This window comes from Marmota monax, unplaced genomic scaffold (genome assembly GCF_021218885.2).
Source record: "Marmota monax isolate L192 unplaced genomic scaffold, Marmota_monax_Labrador192_F-V1.1 WCK01_AAM20220418_F8-fsc00091, whole genome shotgun sequence".
Lineage (NCBI taxonomy): Eukaryota > Metazoa > Chordata > Mammalia > Rodentia > Sciuridae > Marmota > Marmota monax.
In genome coordinates this window covers 4,613,160-4,634,054 of record NW_026692434.1, presented here as the reverse complement: position 1 = coordinate 4,634,054, position 20,895 = coordinate 4,613,160, and positions in this window count along the sequence as shown.

Sequence of the window (20,895 nt, the reverse complement as noted above, 5' to 3'; positions counted from 1 at the left end):
GAACATTTAGTACTGTTTTGTGGTTCAACTTCAGTTTATTGTCACTAAGGAAAAAATTACTATCATGGTATCTTCAAAATGACAAGTTATTGAAATACAATAAAACCTGATTCTCTAGGGGGAAAATGCCTTTATGAAATAATAATTTTCCATAGTATCTCAGAGTTTTTTTAGTTACTAAGCACTCTAATCAAATCTATAAAACTGTGTGCGGTAAGTTAAAAGTTACCAATTTGTTAATAATAAACTTATGAGCAAAATTTTTGAAATTCCTTTCACTTGGGAATGCTGGACCCTCTGAAAATGCCAATAACTGTGGAAACTGTTTGATAATCTAAGTATTCCTAGAATTTTCAGTATGTTACAATGTTTGATTATTAATTTTAATTTTGGCAAAAAGGTAATGAGGGTTTTTGCACTCTCTTACAGTTACCACCTTCCCTCCCACCTCTCCAAGGTTTTCATCTTCAAATTTGGTAGGGCTTGTATAAACACAACAGGACACACAGCAGAAGAGAGGCTTCCCAGAGAGCAAAGGGCCCTGATCCCTGGGTCAGACAGGGAATTTGGAGACCTGAGGTGACTGAGGAAGAACAGGAAGCTGAGTCTTCCATGGACCAAGTTTTGGGGACAGTATTCCAGGAATCCCAAAGTTGTAGCTGGAAAAGCAGTGCTGATTATACAGTCTCAGGTATAAAGTCAAAGGTAAAAAAGGCAGAATATATAACTCCAGAAAATGGGGAGTTAGGCCAAAAGTTCAGAAAAGCTGTAAAACAGTTCTCAGATGGGTGCTGCAACTGAAAGGACCACATTGTGGTACTCTATTAACAAGCATATTACACAGCAATGAAAATGTAATAATGAATTGAAGATTATTATAAAAGACTTAAAATTTTTCCAACTGATCAAAATTAAATATTTCATCACATTTAAGACATTATCTTAGGTAAGATGTATGTATCTGAATGTTAGAAAGTTAAAAAGTGGAATTAAGTACAATCGAGAATTTAAGAAATATGGTAGGGTGAACTAACTCTTTTATATAAATAATGCTAGATATTTTATTTTACCATAGTTCCTTGAAAATGTGGAAATATGTTGTACATTCAGCAGCTATACTCATTCTGCAGATTATTCAGTAAATACTACATAACAATCTCTAAAAATATTGAAGAATTGTATTGTAGAATTGAAGAGCCACAAATGCCATGTATTCCCAGAATGAAATTGTCCTATGGCTCCTAAAAATATATTTATTGTTATCTTAAGATGGGCTAGACTAGGAGGACCATAAATTGATTCTCAAATCTTTGTAATGCAACCCAAGAAAGCTTTCCTTTTCGTCCACACCTATCTGATGCCTACTCTGAAGCCCTCCCCCATCTTGAATCTATACCAACTGGAGTCTTCCAGGCTTCTGCAGCAAGTAAGAGAGATGGAGGAAGTAGAGAAGGAAGTGAAGCTCTCCCTGAGCCTTCTGCTTATAGTCATTAAAGTGTTCATGTAGGCCTGCAAAGGAAGCTGGGTACTATCAAGAGTCAGAACACATACTTCTGAACACTGTGGGATAGGAGTAGTTCACTGAAAGCCTTTATTCAGAAATCCATCTAGGTACTACTCAGGTTTTCATTAAAGGCAAACATCTACAAAATTAACTGGCTCTGTGATTGACATCTGTTTCTCAACACTTGCCCTCCTTGTTATAACTTTTGGAAACTAGCTTAATATTTTATAAATGTCTTACTGCTCTGTAAAATATGAAATGCAATTTATTTAAAATAATCTCATCAGCATAAAATATTACCTTTAGAGTACTGTGGACAAAGAATTCAGAATTTTATAGTAATAGCTGTACACAAGTTCTTCTTTAGATATCAAGCTCTAAAGATTTAGACACAAAGTACACCAAATATCAATGAGGTATGACAAAGCAGCTGCAGTCCACAGGCCAGGGATGCCATTTATGTCCTGGGAGTGAGTGGCCTGGCAGGGCACAGCTTCCTTTGAATGGAGCAAAGCTAAAGCTGCCTCTGGAGTTGTGGGGCCCAGCAGCCCTGAGAGGCAACCTAGAAAAAAATATTCATTTTAATTATCATTGGAAAACATTGTATGCTTAAATCTGTCTTTAAGGACTCTCAAGAATAGAGCAACTGTGAAGTAAAATTAGAGAGGATTTTTATTTAACACATTCTGTTTGAAATGAGGTGAAAATGAACATATGAAAGAATTTAGCCGCTGATTTGAAAATGTGAGGAAGCACAGAAATCAATGAAGAAAGAAACACAGGCCCCAGTGTTTTGGAAGGAGGCCAGGAAAATGGGGATTTTAACAGCAGAAAACCATTAGAACTTCTGAGGATTCACCACAAGAGGAGCAAGAGGGCAGATGAGTCCCCCACGCCCAGACTGCTTCAACGGCTTTTTGCTTCTCCCCTCTCCACTCTGGTTATCAGATAATGTTACTAATTTTTAATAAATGTGCCAGAATTTCTGTATTAAGTGAATGTTGTTTCAGCTGGAATAGTCATCTTTGGAGGCTAAGGGTTAATTTGATTGATATTAACCTTGTCCAGATTTGGTTACTCCAAATCCGGAGTTTGGGGAACTCCTCTTTGGAATTATCTTTAACATCAGCATGGTAGTCTATGGAATGGTGAAAAATCAATGTCCTAAAAAGGAAGAATCTAATTTGAAGCCACAAAATGTCACTTGATGTTGGGTGATACTTTGTGTAAGTGTTTTGAGCAAAGAGAGCTAGCATTAATGTTATTTGGTAGATATCAGTCAGTGGAAATCTCTATTATGTTTACTTAAAATTATTTTCCTCTTTCAAATTGCACTTTATGTTTTAGGTACAAATCTCCTAAGCATTCTGACCAACTAATACCAGATGATAGACATGTTGAACCTCCTATCATTTTAAAAATTTTGTACTTCTGCAAACCATTATGTAGCCAAATTAAATTATCATCAGAATATTCTATCCAATTAACATTAAAGGTTATTTGGAAAAAATACAATAATTTTTATGTAATACTGTTAAAAGGCATGAGACGAGAGGGAAAAGCAGCAGATTTGGGGTTCTAGTCATTGTCAGACACTTGGCCTGACTGAAACCCAAAGATAATGGGGTTGGAGGAACCAAGCCATGTATACCTAGTGGGCCCCCTTCAACCAGATGAGGAGATTGTCCCTCAAACCAAACAGTGAAAGCAGCCTCTTATGTGGAAAATTCTCTAAGAAGACCTACTTTCCCTCTGCTGATGCATCTGAAACAGGATTTTTATCCTAATCATAACCACCAAATACCAGGTGAAAGTCTCTGTGTGGAGTGAGGAGGGCAAGGCTAGGGGTCATAGCTACTGAAGCAACAAGGGGAAGTCCCAAGCCTCTTTTTTCCAGAGTGTGATTTGAAGAAAGCCAGGAAAGTCTCAGAGCCCTGACCCTCTTGGATGAGGGATATAAATCTCATTAATTTTAATAGATACATAATATTTCCCATTGTGCTCACACTACAATTTATTCAACCATTACCTTTTTTATTAGTGCATTATTGCCATACGTAAATTGGGGTTCATTTTGACATAGTTATACAAGCATGGAATATAATTTGCTCTTATTCAGTCCCCAGTACTTCTCCTTTCCTTCCTGTCTTTCCTCCTCCTCTGCTCTTACCTCTTTACTAAACTTCCTTCTATTTATTTATAGTCTTTTATTGGTGCCTTACAGATATACTTAAAAGTGCAATCACTGTGGCATATTCATAAATGTAATAGGTTAGCTTTGTTAAATTCATTCCACTGTTTCTCCCAATTCCTGTCCCTGCTCCCTTCCCCTCAAACCCTTCCTCTGCTCCATAGGTCTCTCCTATTTTCGTAGGATTCTCCGTTCTTTTTTTTCTCCCATCCCCTTTGTCCTAGCTACCTATCAGAGAAAACATTTGACACTTTCTGAGTCTGCTTTATTTTACTTGGCATGTTTTGGCTATTGTGATTGCACTGCAATGAACATTAAAATGGCTGTATCACTACAGCATGTTGATTTTAGATCTTTTGGATAAATACCAAGGAGTGAGATAGCTGGGTGATGTGGTGGTTGTATTCCTAGTCTTTTGAGTAATTTCCACACTGCTTTCCAGAGTGGTTGTTCTAACTTGCAGTGCCCAGCAAAGTATGAGTGTACATTATCCCTATATCCTAGCCAACATTTACTGTTATTTGTATTCTTGATGATTGCCATTCTGACTGGAGTGAGATAAAATCTTAATATAGTTTTTATTTGCATTTCCCTGATTGCTAGAGATGTTGAACATTTTTTTATATATTTGTTGACCATTTGTGCTTCTTCTTTTGATAAATGTCTCTTTAATTCTTTTGCCCATTTAGGCATTGGGTGGTTTTTGTTTTTGGTGTTAAGCTTTTTGAGTTTTTATATACTCTGGATATCAATCCCCTGTGTGAGGAATAAGTGGCAAAGATCTTCTACTCTACAGGCTCTCTTCTCATGCTCTTAATTGTTTCCTTTGCTGTGCAGAAGCTTTTTAATCTGATGCCATCCTACTTATTAATTTCTTGCCATCCCATTTTTAATAAACATTCAGCATGTTTTCAGGTTTTTGCCATCTTAAAATGTTTGTAACGGACCCTGCAATACATATGTGTTTATATACTGGTGCTTTAATTTCTGTTGGAAATATTCCAAAATTGGGATGGCTAAATAAAAATATACGGTGTTTTAAGTTGTAATAACCAGTGCCAGATTAATTCTACAAGATTTTAAATCCAGTTTCCCAGCTACTATGTATAGGGCCTGCCTTACTAGTGTTGGATGGTGTTACCTTCTTTTCTTTAAGTGTCTGCCTATGTAATGGATAAAATATCCCATCTAATTTCTGTACACTTTTTGCATTGTTCTAATTACTAGTGGAAAAGAAATTATTTGTGGTCTATTTTCTCTTCTGTTCTTTATTTACAACTTGCTTTATTTTAGAAGCCATTTTATAATTTACTATCAGCATTCTTTTTTTTTTTTTTTTGATGTTGCTGGAGAACAACCCAACACCTCATGCATTTTAAGCAAGTGATCTACCCACTGAACTATATCTCAGCCCCTTTTTGTCATATTTCTGATGGCATTCTGATTATATTTTTTCCCAATCCACTGTTTTATAAAAGGTATGTATTTAAATACATACACATGCATTCATTCATTTTAATGCAGTTAAACATAATTTTGTTTTCTTTTTCTTTCTGAGTTTCCTACCTACTTTAATGTCTCTCCTCTGATCAAAATTGTACAAATATTCTTGTATGTATTCTTCTTGTTATATTTAACTTTTTATTTAAGAAAAACTTTAGGTGTAGATGGACACAATGCCTTTATTTTATTTATTTATTCATTTTTTTATGTGTGCTGAGGATTGAACCCAATGCCTCATATATGCTAAGCAAGCACTCTACCCCTGAGCCACAACCCCAGCCTCTTTAATGTTTACTTTTTTGTTCATATTATAATTTCATTTTTATAGGCAGGTTCAAGGAGAAAGCCCTAAAAGCAATCAGACTTTTATTCAATAGTTTCTGTCACATATTTAAGTTTTTCCTTCCTCATTGATACATTTCTCCTTAATATTTCCATTAAGATACTTGGCAATAATGAACTACTTTTTTTAAAAATTCTGAATACAAAATTTGTCTTGACTTTACTCCAATTAATTAAAATAGATTTATTTCAACAGGCATTTACTGCCTCTTGTGTCTACTGTGTGTCAGGTGTTGGAGAAACATTGGCCAGCGTACAGGTAACATGAAATTTCCCACAGGGCACTTCCGAGCTCAGTAGATAAAATGGAATTTCTTTGACCAAAGCTCTACAGAGTTTACAGAGGTGAACTTTATATTAAGGGAGCAATTTTTCATACACTAATCATTATTTAAAATTTGGCAGTGAGAAAGGAAATGACAAAAGAATGTTGTGTGGCGGGGTCATTTTTTTGTCCTCTTGTGGGAAAAATAAAAAATAAAAATCTGATTTTTGCTTCCTCCTCCCAACCCCCTCTGCCCCACCCAGGGTTTGTGTGTGATTTAGAGGAAGGAAGTGTTCAGGGAGAAATCAGTTTCTTAAAGTTTTTACGACCAAATGACTTACAGGACTGGATTTTTCTTTGGCTAGAATAACAACTGCAAACGGATATTTATATAAAGGGTTAGGTCAAACCTAAGAACTTAGGAGTGTATTTTTAGATTTCTGCTTGACCGAGGGGGAAATATGGTAAATGAACCTTATGTTCTTAAATGGGCATGCAGTTGAACTCAAAATATTTCAGAAATCTGACAGAGGGCATTTAAGAACATGAGCTTTGGTGGTCTTTATTAGAAAGCCCTAGACAATGACAATATTAGTACTTTTTTTCCCCCTGTCTTTTGTTTAGAATTTACTTTCAGTTTTAATACTTATGAACTCTACAGTTTTTAAGGTACTAAAACAAAATGAATAAATATTATTTCTTGGAGCTATAAACAGAAAATCTAGTGACTCTAGCTGAAGAGCCATAGAATTATGTTCTCTGGTGTGAAAGTCACCAGCCACATACGGTTACTTGGCACTAGAAATGTGGCTAGTACAAACTGAGATGTGCAGAAATCTTAAATACACATTGAATTTCAAAATTAAGTATAAAAAGGAACATGAAACAACATTAATGTATTTCTATAGATTACATATTGAAATAATAACAACAATGTAGACAAGATTGGTTAAAAAACACATGATTAAAGTAAATTTCACTTGTTTCTTTTTACTTTTTAAAAGGTGACACAAGAAAATTTAAAAGTGCATGTGGTGCTCACAAAACCTTTCCACTGTTCAGCACTGCAATTGAGCACTGGAATTAAGAGCGGGGCTCAGATCCAGGCGTGGTGGCAAACACCTGTAATCCCAGCAGCTCTGGAGGCTTAAGCAGGAGGATCGAAAGTTCAAAGCCAGCCTCAGCAAAAGTGAGATGCTAAGCAACTCAGTGAGACCCTGTCTCTAAATATAAATACAAAATAAGGCAGGAGATGTGGCTCAGTGGTCGAGTGCCCTGAGTTCAATCCCTAGTACCCCCCTACAAAAAAAAAAGCCAGGCTCTGAAGTAAGTACACCCAGTTCAGAACTGGGCTATCAGTGCACTAGCACAGTGACCTTGGGCAAGTTACATAGGCAACTTGTGCTTCAGGTTATATATATATATATATATATATATATATATATATATATATATATATATATATATATGTTGTAAATGAAAAAATCTTCTCTCTTTCAGTAATATGAGCAGAGCCTGGCACAAAGCAAAACTTCACAAGAGTTCATTCTGCTGTTTGTATATCAGAATCCAGAGAATGAGAGTTGTTTTTCTGCATGGGTTCTCTAAAGGAATAGGAAAAAAAAAAAAAAAAAAGATTACATACATGAATTTGCTAATGGAATGCTCCCTTTGTCCCTCCCTACCATCCCATCTTATTGCAGTTCATTCTTTTGGCATTGAGAGGAATCAAATCATCTTTCAAAAATGTAATATTTTCAAGTTTTATAGATTCCATATTAGATACCTTTTACCTCCATAGTTGAGCCCAGTTCTCTGAGGAGATCAATACAATTAAACAAACTTATAGATGTTTCCTTTTCTCTTACTTTCTATGTTACAGAAGCTAAATGACCGTGGTGTTAGAAGTAATAATGAAATACATAATAATAAGATCATAGATGTGATACCCCTGGAATTATGGAAACTAGCTTGAAAATAATAACAGTTTCTGCTTTTGAGCTTTGGCTACTTATTAAACATTTCTCCTGAGTGCTTTACATGTTTCATCTCATTTCAATCCTCATAACAATTTACTGAAACAGGTATCCTTTTCTCCATTTTATGGTAAATTGGTATCTCAAAGAGGTTAAGTAGTTGCCAGAAGTCACATAGTGGCATACCGGGGATTAAAGGAAATCAAACTGTTCTTCCAAAATAAAATATTTTCAAGATTTATGCATTCCCTATCAGTTATATTTTTTACCTCCATAAGTGAGACTCGACTTCCCATGGACATATGGAGTTTTATTATTTCTCAGACAACTATTAATAGGTATTTATGGTACATATCACAGCCCTGTGGAGGAAGGGAAAGCTCTCTATCCATAGCAAAGATGTTACACTGATGAAAAAGAAATAGCTACTGGGATCATCACATCATTTCTGTAAGAGCATGACTTCAGAAATTAAGTTATTTTCTTATTTTCTTGTAGTTCACTCAGTATGATGAAAGTTTGAATTTCATTTATCACTCACTGCACAGCACAGAATACATCACTGAACACATGGTTACTTCATGATTGTTGAATGAATAAGTGTAGTGAGTGTGTCTACCACTAGCCTTTCCCAACCCAGTCTTCTCATTGGGATCATAGAAAGTAAAAACAATTTGAGTAATTATTTGCTCAATTTTTTCCAAGTAGGTGGGTAGCAAATACCATGCAGAATCCACAGGATAGAAATTGATTCATTACATACAGTGCATGTCAAAGGACAATATGGCATAATTCCCTCAAGGAATCCAAGGAAGAATCATACTTGAGTTAAACCACAGTCTTGAGTGCTACTTTCACTTTAGTCAGGACTGGCAAACTACAACCAAATCTGGCCCAGACTCTGGTTTTATAAAGCCTCTAAGGTTAGAAAGCTTTTTACATTTTTAACATTGACTTTTTAAAAGTACAAGAAAGAGACTATATGTGACCTGTAATGTGAAAAATATTTACTGACTATATACAGAAGAAAAAAATTGACTTCTATGTAAGGTTATAGTAGCTATATATCCAAATGAGGGGATCAACTTACCTAATAATATCCAAGGAACCCTCTAAGATTCAGGGGCCCTAAAGTCTTCCCTGACAATCTATCTTCAGATAGAATGTCTTTAGCTGTTTTTATCTGAACATTGATTATCATAACAACAACTCTGTCACCCTCTCTCAATACCAAATAACCACCTATGGCAGCTTATCATGGGGAGAGATGCCTTGGACTTAGAGTGGCAAACTTCTGATCTCAGCCCTTATTAGATCTTGTTTATCAAGTGGGAAAGCTAAAGTCAACATTTATTAAGTGTTGTTTAATAGGTGGGAAAGTTGGGCATGGCAGAGTTAATTCCCTCCTTTACCATTCATTTTGTTCCCTAGATGCCTATTAATAATGCTTCTCTGTGCACAGCCTATTTACTGGTTATCTACTGCTACCTAACAGATGAACCAAAAGTGCAGTGGTTTAAAACAAAAACAGGTCTATCAATAAGGAATATGTTTATTGATATTGTGGTTCAGCATTTCAGGTGATGCTTAGCTGAGTCCTCCAGCACATGGTGTCTCACACATGCAGTGAAAGTATCAACTAAGCCTACAGTTATCTCAGGGTTCAACTGGCATAATTCCGATTCTAAGCTCAGAACTACAACCTCACCAGTTGTTGGCAGGATTCAAATCCTCCTTGGCAGCTGTTGATTTGTGGCTGCTATCATGTCCCTGCCATTTGGGCTTTTACGTAGGGCAACTCATAATACAGCAGTTGGTTTCATCAAACTGAGCAAGCAGTAGAGAGAGAACAAGGGAATTCCAAGATAGAAGTCACAGATTTTCATAAACTAATTTCATAAGTGATAGCCCATCACTTTTGTTGTATTCTGTTTGTAATTCACAAATTTTGAAGTCTAGCCCACACTCAAGAAAAGAAGACTATATAAAAGCATGAAAATCAGGAGGTGAGGATCATGGAGAGCCATCATAGAAGGCTGCCTACTATACCATCATTTTCATGGGGTACAGAGTATATAAGGTAGAAGCAGGTTGGCATCTTAGACCAGAGTGAATGCAAAACCCATGTGGAGCAATCAGCATCTCAAGGAGACCATACATTGAACATCACTGACCTTGTTCTGTGACCTAAGAGCTTATATACCCTTGGATAAGTTACTTTGTGTACTTATGTTTGTTCAACTACAAAATTACAAAAAATCTACCTGACAGAGAGATATCAAGATTAAATTGATGGAACGGAAGATGGCGGCGAAGGGAGTGCATCACCCCCGTGTACCGTGTCAATGTGCGGGAGAATGACGAGTTAGAACGGCTAAAAGCTATCTTGTTAGGAATTTCCAGCAAAATTGGGGTGCTCCAAAACCTAGAGGAAGGATTTCCATTGCACAAGGATCAGCTACAGGCGCTCAAACGCGAGCGATTTGTCCGCACGGACGGTCACACTGCTTATTCAGCAAATCGCCCCGCGGCTACAGTCTGTGGAGCGCGCTGGGAAACGTCGAGATAGCAATGCAAAGATACAGCGCTGCGGATTCAGCAGGCTCCTGCCGGGCTGTGCACTCACTGTGCTCAGGGCTGAATTCTGGGTTTGAGACGGGGGAAGGAAGCGGTCCAATTTGGTTCTCCACACCGGTCAGAGCACAGAGGAAGCCAGCGGCCACCATCTTGGAGAGCTGACGTCACCATCCCTGTTTTCGACAGATCGCAGCTCATTCAGCTATAGAACAGGTAATTTCGGGCTGCCATTCGCCTGCATCTTGCAGACAAATTACTCAGGCTCAGTGCTAAAGAACCCGCGGAAACTGCTTCTTGGAGCCTGCTCCTATCAGAACATACACCGAACCCGGAGCGGCCGAATTCCGGCTCCCGGAACTGCTCTGGCCCAGGGCTAAAGAACCCGTGGAAACTGCTTCTTGGTCCAGGTCCTGCTGAATACTGTGGAGGTAAATACCAACCGAGCCTTCATAGGCAGTGGCAACAGGATTGAGACGGGGCTTGTGAGGGCCGGTCAGGACCCACCCGTTGCTTTGGTCACCCGGCAAAGGGAACGAAATGCTGCCATTCGCATGGGATAACAACATGGCAGAGATCTGATGTCATCAGAAAGCTGTGGAGGAGATAACTTCATTGATACCAGCGGTAACAGAAACAGTTGGTCTCCTGGTAAAGAAAGTGAGTCACAAACACCCGAGTCTCTCTCACTTTGTCATCAAGCCAGAGGGGCAGAGCAGAGCCGCCGCCCGCACCCGGAACAGGCCCCGCGACCCGCTGGCATGGTAGTCACATCACCCCAAATGGAGTAGAGGCAGAGCAGAGCCGTCACCCGCGCCTGCAAGGTAGGCAGACCTGTGAGCGACCCGCAGATCAGGCCCAGCGGCCTGCAGGCATGGTAGACACGTCACCCCAATTGGAGTAGGGGCAGAGCAGAGCCTTCGCCCGCACCCGGAACAGGCCCAGCGGCCTGCTGGCGTGGTAGTCACAACACCCCAATTGGAGTAGGGGCAGAGCAGAGGCGCCGCCCGTGCCCGCAAAGTAGGCAGACCTGCGACCGACCGGCGGAACAGGCCCAGAGGCCTGCCGTCATGGTAGACACGTCACCCCAATTGGAGTAGGGGCAGAGCAGAGCCACCACCCGCGCCCGGAACAGGCCCAGCGACCCGCCGGCATGGTAGACACGTCACCCCAATTGGAGTAAGGGCAGAGCAGAGCCGCCGCCCGCTCCTGAAAGGTAGGCAGAACTGCGACCAAAAGGAAGAAAAGGCCCAGCGGCCCATTAGCGTGGTAGACAGATCACCCCAATTGGAGGGAGACTGCAAGGGAGACTTTTCAACTATACAAGAGCAATATAAATATATAGGGGAAAATTTCAATAACACAACAGTCTCACCAAGCAGAAACGCAAGCAGTATGAAAAGACAAGGAAAGAAAGGACCACAAGCAATGCAGGTCAACGCAACTTTAGAAGAGGTAATAGCTGCAGCAGATGGAATGTCAGATAAAGAATTCAGGATATACATGCTTCAGATGATCTGGAGTCTCAAGGAAGACATTAGACAGCAAAATCAGACAATGAAAGATCACTTCGGATATGAATTACATAAACAAATCCAAGAAGCAAAAGATTAACTATACAGGGAGATAGAGGTTATAAAAAACAAACAAACAGAAATCCTAGAAATGCAGGAAGCAATAAACCAACTTAAAAACTCAATTGAGAATACTACCAGCAGAGTAGAATAGTTAGAAGATAGAACATCAGACAATGAACACAAAGTATTTCAACTTGAAAAGAACATAGACAGCTCAGCAAGACTGTTAAGAAACCATGAGCAGAACATCCAAGAAATATGGGATAACATAAAGAGACCAAACTTAAGAGTCATTGGGATACAGGAAGGTATAGAGCTCCAAACCAAAGGAATGAGCAATCTATTCAATGAAATAATACGAGAAAACTTCCCAGACTTGAAGAATGAGACAGAATCCCAAATCCTAGAAGCCTACAGGACGCCGAATGTGCAAAATCATAAGAGATCCACACCTAGACACATTATAATGAAGATACCCAACATACAGAATAAGGAGAGAATTTTAAAAGCTTCAAGAGAAAGGAAGCAGATTACATTTAGGGGTAAACCAATCAGGATAACAGCTGATCTTTCAACACAGACTCTGAGAGCTAGAAGATCCTGGAATAACATATTTCAAACACTGAAAGAAAATGGGCTCTAACCAAGAATTGTGTATCCAGCGAAATTAAGCTTCAGGATAGAAGATGAAATTAAAACCTTCCACGATAAACAAAAGTTAAAAGAATTTGCAGCTAGAAAACCATCTCTTCAAAACATCCTTGGCAAAACATTACAGGAAGAGGAAATGGAAAATAACAATGAAAACCAACAGTGGGAGGTAGTACAGCAAAGGGGGGGAAATAATCAAAGAGGAAAACAAACCATGTTTAGTAACATAAATAAACAAACATGGCTGGAAGAACAACCCATATCTCAATAATAACCCTAATGTTAATGGCTTAAACTCACCAATTAAGAGACACAGGCTAGTAGAATGGATCACAAAACAAGACCCAACAATATGCTGCCTACAGGAGACGCATTTGATAGGAAAAGACATACATAGGCTGAAGGTGAAAGGTTGGGAAAAATCATATCACTCATATGGACTTCGGAAACAAGCAGGAGTGTCCATACTCATATCAAATAAAATAGATTTCAAGCCCAAGTTAATCAAAAGGGATAAAGAGGGACACTACATACTGCTCAAGGGAACCATACACCAACAAGACATAACAATCATAAATATATATGCCCAAACAATGGTGCAGCTATGTTCATCAAACAAACTCTTCTCAAGTTCAAGAGTCTAATAGACCACCATACAATAATCATGGGAGACTTCAACACACCTCTCTCACCACTGGACAGATCTTCCAAACAAAAGTTAAATAAGGAAACTATAGAACTCAATAACACAATTAATAACCTAGACTTAATTGACATATATAGAATATACTACCCAACATCAAGCAGTTACATTTTTTTCTCAGCAGCACATGGATCCTTCTCAAAAATAGATCATATATTATGTCACAGGGCAACTCTTAGACAATATAAAGGAGTAGAGATAATAAAATGCATCTTATCTGATCATAATGGACTGAAACTGAAAATCAATGATAAAAGAAGGAAGGAAAAAGCATACATCACTATAAGCAATAATAAATGTCTCATCTTAACAGAGTGAAATTCTGGATATATTTGTTTTCATGTCTTGAAAGAAAAAAATATAAATCATTAGATAATTTCTAAATTTGATTTCTTCTGAGTGATCCTTAGTTTAATGATATTGTTATGAAATCATCACATTTCAAACATCTCTTAAACGTGAAGCTATTCCTTTATTCATGAAATCAAATGCAATAACAGGAATACATGTGATCATAAAAATTCAGAACCAAAAATGAGATTAGTACAGGACAGTTATTATTCTCAATGAAATGGTATATCTCAAGAATAAATGCATAAATTCACATTCTGGAACTGCATGCATTAAACAAATACCTTTATGTTTAAAAATGTCTAACATTTTGAGTAGGTACCAATGTTTGTATACAGTATCCATGTTTTCTGATTTTCACATGATCAGGAGTATCATCAATTCAAGCCCCACAGTGAATATAAATACCGGTAAACAAGCTACACAATCATCAACTTTCTTGACTTCCAGAAATGTAGCCCTTAACATTTAATATCCACATTCAATTTTTCTCAATGTATTTCTGCTAAAGGACATACTGAAAATAAAATGTTTATCAAATCATATAATGAATTATATAAGGCAGTGAAGTGGAACATACTTCTAATCCCAGCAACTTTGGAAGCTGAGGCGGGAGTATCACAAATTTGAGGCCAGCCTCAACAACTTAGTGAGACCCTATGCAACGTAATGAGAAGCTGTCTCAAAATAAAAGAAAAAGCAAATTCATAGAATATTATTTATAAAATATACCCCCAAATTATTAAAGATAATTATCCCTTTTAAAAAAGTTATTACTTTTTTAAACTTGGTCATGGTGAAAACCAGCGTTTGAAACTTTCCCCATCCAGTTTCATAAATGTCAGTACATTATGTTGTGCTTCACTTGATGTTCTGTTCTTGTGGGAAAACTGATCTATAGAAGAGAGAGGTTTTTATTATAAAACGTTAGATGCTGTATCACAATAATTAAGCCATCAGGCATATTTGTATGGGAGTTATGGCAGCCACCTTCTCAGCTAAACGTTATTGAGAAGTTTAGTATCACTCCAATGCTTGTTTGAAAATAATTTTAAAATAAATTTAAAATTTGAAAATATTTTGGAGTGCTGGGGATGTGGCTCAAGCGGTAGCACGCTCGCCTGGCGTGGGCAGGGCGCTGGGTTCTATCCTCAGCACCACATAAAAATAAAGATATTGTGTCCACCGAAAACTAAAAAATATTTTAAAAAATTCTCTCTCTTAAAAAGAATTTGGAAAGTAAATTCAATGAAATGCATTGAAACAGTCACTGTTCAATCCACAGAAGTAGTTTTGGTCAATCATCAAAGTCAAGAGAAACAACAGGCTCCTCTAAGCACCCGATTATTGAACTTTATGAATAAGCCAGTAGAAGCCACCTGGTACAGAGATCCACAACCTCCTAGGAGCCCCAAACACACTTCATCAGGAGAGTCAAAGCTTGGTGTGCACACACCACCTCAGCTGAAGGAAGCCATCCATTCAGTTTCCTCACTGTTCCATTAGGGAGCATGACAGTACCCTGTCTTTATGCCTTCCAGTCACATTGCCCCCTCAGGGTACATGGCTACCTGCTACTGCCTGCTAGAGACACTTCTCATCAATATGCCAGTTTGGCAAAATACAGTTTACCTAATTAGCTATTCCAAGGATGAGGCAAAGATGCTCCCTAGGCTTGTGCCATTATTATGAATCTGATGTCCTTCTGTCATCCTGTGAACTTGTCACAGGAGGATTCAATTCAGCATCAAATCCTCAAGTGTTTCTGGAGTTGAGGAAATGTCACAGACCACCTATTAATCATGTCCCTTCATAGATAAAGTTAAAGTGAGTAAAATAAGCATCTAAAGGCCTGGGAAATGTTGGCTACTTCTGATTCATCTCCATTCATTTGGCCCTTCAGTTTCTTCTTATTATTTACAATGAATTCAGAAGATCCTTCCAAATTAAAAGGCCTGATTCCGAAGGCTGTTCTTGAGCTAACTTACTTCTATATCAATGATACCAAATGCTCTCTGTGTCTCAAAATTTCAATGACTCATGTATGTTCCAATATTTCATGAGAGGACCCGATCTTTGGTACGTATTATTTCATGTTATTTTATCTTTAATAGAAGTTACTTTTCTCTAAGTATAAAAGGATTCAAATTAGTTTTATGGAATAAAGCTATAAAAATGGGATGGAAGAAACACTAAGTAACCTAGAGTCTCACACTCCAAAGAAAACCACTGTAGCATTTCCAGCTCTGGGAGTAGCAACATCAGTATGTGAGTGGGCATCTTTGTAACTGCATTCAGGAGAGAAATCTAAAAGGAGGAATAATCTAAGATTGAGAGTTACAGCAGGCTCTGCCTACAACTCTCTAAGGGGAATGTTTCCAAGTCTCAATCTCAGGAGTTTGAGCATCCATGTTCCCTGTCAAGTGGACACCTACCCACCATCATCCTGGAACAGAGTACCACAACTCTGGAGTCACCTAAAAATACACACACACACACACACACCCACACACACACAGAAGGGAATAACAGGACAAACCAAGACCCCCTTCTCCCATGCTCCCTTTTTAACCATGTAGTCTCTGTACTTCTCATTCTGATGGCTCTATTTAGAGACTGACTTGAGATTACGTATATTCTCATAGCTGAAAACAACTATGGAAAGTGAAACTTTCAAACATTCACTGTTAATCACCATGTTTCCTCAAAAACTCCTTAAAGGCAATATACCAATGACATGGGAGTCTGGGTTTTAGGAGACAAGTGGATGGAAGATATGAACAAGGGTATTCAGCTCCTGACTTAGGGAAGTGGAGAAGTGGAGATGCATTTTCCATCTTCACCACCATAACACCCCCAAACTGGAAAGGGATTGGGAAGGACAGTTTGAATGAAGAAAGGCAAATTTGCCCTCTGTAAATTGCCCACACCCCCAAGGCACAATAAGTCCTCTCAGCAAAAGCCAAATGTAAAACCTGATCTAGAATTACAAAGAAGAAATGGTTTTGAATTCACTGGGAATAAATGATGCATTTTTCCCCCATAAAGAGTATGTTAAAGAACCTCAAAACCCATATTGCAGATAAGCCTCTCAATACTTTTAATGATCCATGAAGTTATCAGATATGTTATCTGATAAGCAGAGATTTTTATTTTTTTATTTATACAGTTAATGGACTAGATCAATTTTTTTTTTTTTTTTTTTTTTTTGCATTTCGTTCTGTGCCTCTTTGGGATGCCAACATTAACTCTGATTTGCCTAGTAAGATGCATTTAGACCACAGAGATGTCTTGATTTCAGAAAGTAATATAGAACTTAGTTCTATTGGCCTTTTTCTCTCAATTCAAAATCATCTTATCGAAAGCTAAAATATTCTTGGTATTTGTTCACATTTTACTGTGTTTTGTACATTTAAGAAGTTTTCATTGTTCAATTCTAAATGCTGCTTGGCATATTTGTCTAGAGAGTTAGAAAAAAACTATACACTTTGAACACAATGTATGTGAACATAATGATAATTATAGGCCTGCAAAGACTTTTAAATAAGCAATGTATAGTATTGGTAAGAATATCTGATAATGGTATTTGAGTAGTTCTTATTTGTTAATGAAAACTAGGCAAGGCTTTGGGTGGGGAAAAGTCTTCTTTAGCCATTCCATTTACCCTTGAAGTATTTAATGAAAATGTGGAAACTTAAGTTGCTGTAATATGTGAGTACCTAGAAGTATATAGCAGTTAAGTTTTCAATAACAACAGCCTCATTCCAATATTGGGCGGCAAAGATAAGTTGTTTACTTCTTTGGAGAATAGAACTGTGGTAATCAGAGCCTGGGAAGGGAGTAGAAGAAGAAGGGTTGAGGAGAAGTACAGGGGTGCAGTTGGATGAGAGGAGTAACTTCTAATGTTCTATAGCATAGTAAATAACTATGTTTGACAGCAGTTAAATATTACCAATAACTAATAGAGTATTTTGAATGTTCCAAGCACCGAGACAGATAAATACCTGAGGATATATGCCAATTAAATTGATATGATCCTGACACATTGTTACACATTTTATACACATCTTGAAATATCACCTGTGTCTCATAAGTATGTACAATTAGCTCTGTCAATTAAAAATCAAAATATATATTTTTAAGATTTATTATTTCTTCTGTTAATTACATGATTTGTGAGAATCCCTTTTTTATTTTTTCCTAGTACTGTGGGTGAACCCAGGGGAATTAAGCCACTGAGTTATATTCCCAGGTTTTTGTTGTTGTTGTTGTTGTTGTTGTTGTTAGTTTTTATTGAGATAGGACCTCTCCTAAGTTGCTAGGCTGGCCTTGAACTTGAGATCCTCTTGTTTCAACCTCAATTGCTCAGATTACAGGCATAGGCCACCACATCTGGCAAGAATCCTCATTCTTATTGTGAGGAGCTGGCTCTTCCTTTACCTGTATTTCCTATCTCTGTGTGGGGTAAACACTAGTCAGTACCTAGGAAGGCTATTGTTCCTGGCAGTGAGGTAAGGACTCCAAAGAATGTGATAAGGAAGAAAATGGAGAGGAGCAACTGGTTGTTTCCTTTCTCTCTAATCTTCAGGTGAGGAATAAAGCAGAGTGACCTTGGTTATAAAGTAGAAGAATGTACACATAAAACTTCTGAAGAACTTCACCTCTGCAGTGAGCAAGCAGCCTATCCCATATATTCCCCTGCTTGTACATGCCATGCAGCCCTCTATTGTATCCTGGCTTGCCACCACCAAGGAGCAGGTGAGTCATAAAATATCCAAACCCTATCTGTTGAATCCTCAAAGTTCCTTCTTTGGGACTGAAAAACCCTTGCAGCCCAGGGGGTTGAACACTGTATTTCTGATTGTGTCCTTTTTTTTTTTTTTTTTTGGATTGTTGTTCTCTTATATAAGTATAGTTAATAAAGATTTGCTTTGGAAAATTAACAAGGGAAATAATTTACAAGCATTTTTGGACATTACAATATCTTCAGAACTCCGTTACAAACATGTGTTACGTCAACTTATAATAAGGAGCTAAATCATTTGCTTAAGTATAAACATAATTCTTTGTGCTTATAGTTAAGCACTTTGATACACTTAATTCAAACAAACAAAAAAATAAATAAATCCCCAGGGAAATCTTTGCTAGTAGGAGAAAAACGTTACAACCTCTCAATCTAAATCACATGCCAAAGTTGATATTTAGATTCCAATATCACATATAAATCTAAAATCCTTTGACATTTTATATGACTTAAATATGCATTTTAGCTCCAGCTTGCAGCATCCCTTTGTCAGGAAGGTGGTCAATTATTGCAGGGTTGGAGCAATTCAGAAGTAACATACAATGCCAGGCTTTGTAGCCACGGGTAGTCTGGTTATGAGAGTTTACCCTTGTAACAACAGAGAAGCAAATAAAATTTAGGGAAGTTATACATTGGAATTATGTATTTCCATTGTGTCTTTAGAATGAAGAAACTCTCAGGACTTGGGATATAGCTGGCAGGTAAAATGCTTGCCTTCCCAGGAAAAGGCTCTGTGTTCAATTCTCAGTACTAAGAATAAAAATAAATTAGAATAAAGAAATTTTCAAGCTTTGCTCATTTGTGTTATTAATGAAATGTCCTCTGATAAAATGATGCTCTTTTTTTTCAACCATAGAACTCTTTTAAGGTCTAAGAGGAGTAGGACCTCAGTTAAGTTGAGCAATAAGGACCAAAGTGTTAGCACAGACTTTATTGTGATCCTTAATTCCAATTTATCATTTCCACTCTACTATCCTTAATTTCAAATTATCTTTTCCACTCTACTTTTCAGGGACTGAAAAGGAGTCTGTCGAGTACACATTATTTGAGAAGATAGAAACTAACTTATAGAAGTATAAAAGAAAACGAATTCCACTTTAAGGATAGCTATGCTCATATTTTCACAGGAGAAGAAATATGGAGGTAGCTTAATTATAATGACTTAAATGGATTATTGGTTTAATTCTTTTTAATGCAGAAGCTTATAAGATAGACCCATGTCATCAGTACAAGAAAACAGGTTACAGGAAAAGCATATATTTTACAGTGAACATTTGTAGATTGCATATTGGAATAATTTGTATGTATTTATTCAATATATTGCAAACAAGAGAGAGTTAAAAGGTAAAAAACTACTAAATACATGTTTGTTTTTATCCCAACCACAGGACAGATTGATGAGCAATCTTTCATAAAACTTTACTTTTAGTTTCCAAACTTTTCCTGCAGCAAGAAGAGATGGCAGTGCTTGGAAATGGGAAAACTAAAACTGAAAACATCTCAGAAAAAAAATTCTCTGAAGAAACTTCTTTTTTCCTGGGTAGAGTCATGCTACAGGCATCCTGCCAGGGAGATAGACTCCTTGCCACCTAAGCATACTAGCATGAGCATATATAAATCAATCCTTCTATCACACAGATGAAAGCTGAGCAAGCCTACAGGTAATGAAGAACGGTCTGCAATTATTCAGGCTCACCTCATCCCTCTAGTCTAAGAGAAGAGAACTTATTTCTTTCTAAATGAAGTACAAATCCCATAGTAGCAGTTTTGTTTGGCTAACAGGGTCATGTGACTCAGTGTCCATGAGTTTCCAGAGGGCTGTATTGATACCCTTTTCCCTAGAATCCATACAGTACAGCAAGGCCATTTTCCCAAAAGTAATAGTACCACTAATTCTAGACTGGAGAAGAGATGATGGTCATATGCAATCGAAGCAATGTCCTCCTCAAGTGACAAAACCGCAGGAACACTGTTGGAAAGAAACAGAAATACAAAAGGTCTGATTTGCTTCTGCCATGTACTTGCATATTTGAGATATTTAAAAATTTTAGTGGATATTAAAAGTGTAGAGATAAACAGAATAATCTCCAAGTCAGGCTTATTTGAGGTTCTCTCTCTCTCTCTCTCTCTCTCTCTCTCTCTCTCTCTCTCTCTCTCTCACACACACACACACACACACACACACACAAACACACACACTCTTTCAGAATGCTCAATGAAAGAAACCAGCCTTCCTCAGCCTTAGGTATGAAAGAGGTTTCAAAGGCACACACTGGGCAATTACTGCAATGCATGAGCCTTGGGTCCATTTATAATATATGGGAATTGTCCTAGATATTCTGAGTATGATGCACAATGTTGATAAGCTAGCCAACTATATATCAAATAGGCCATATTGGAGATATAACCAAAAGGATTGGTGCCCTTAGGGAGCTTTGTATTCTATGTTCTCTA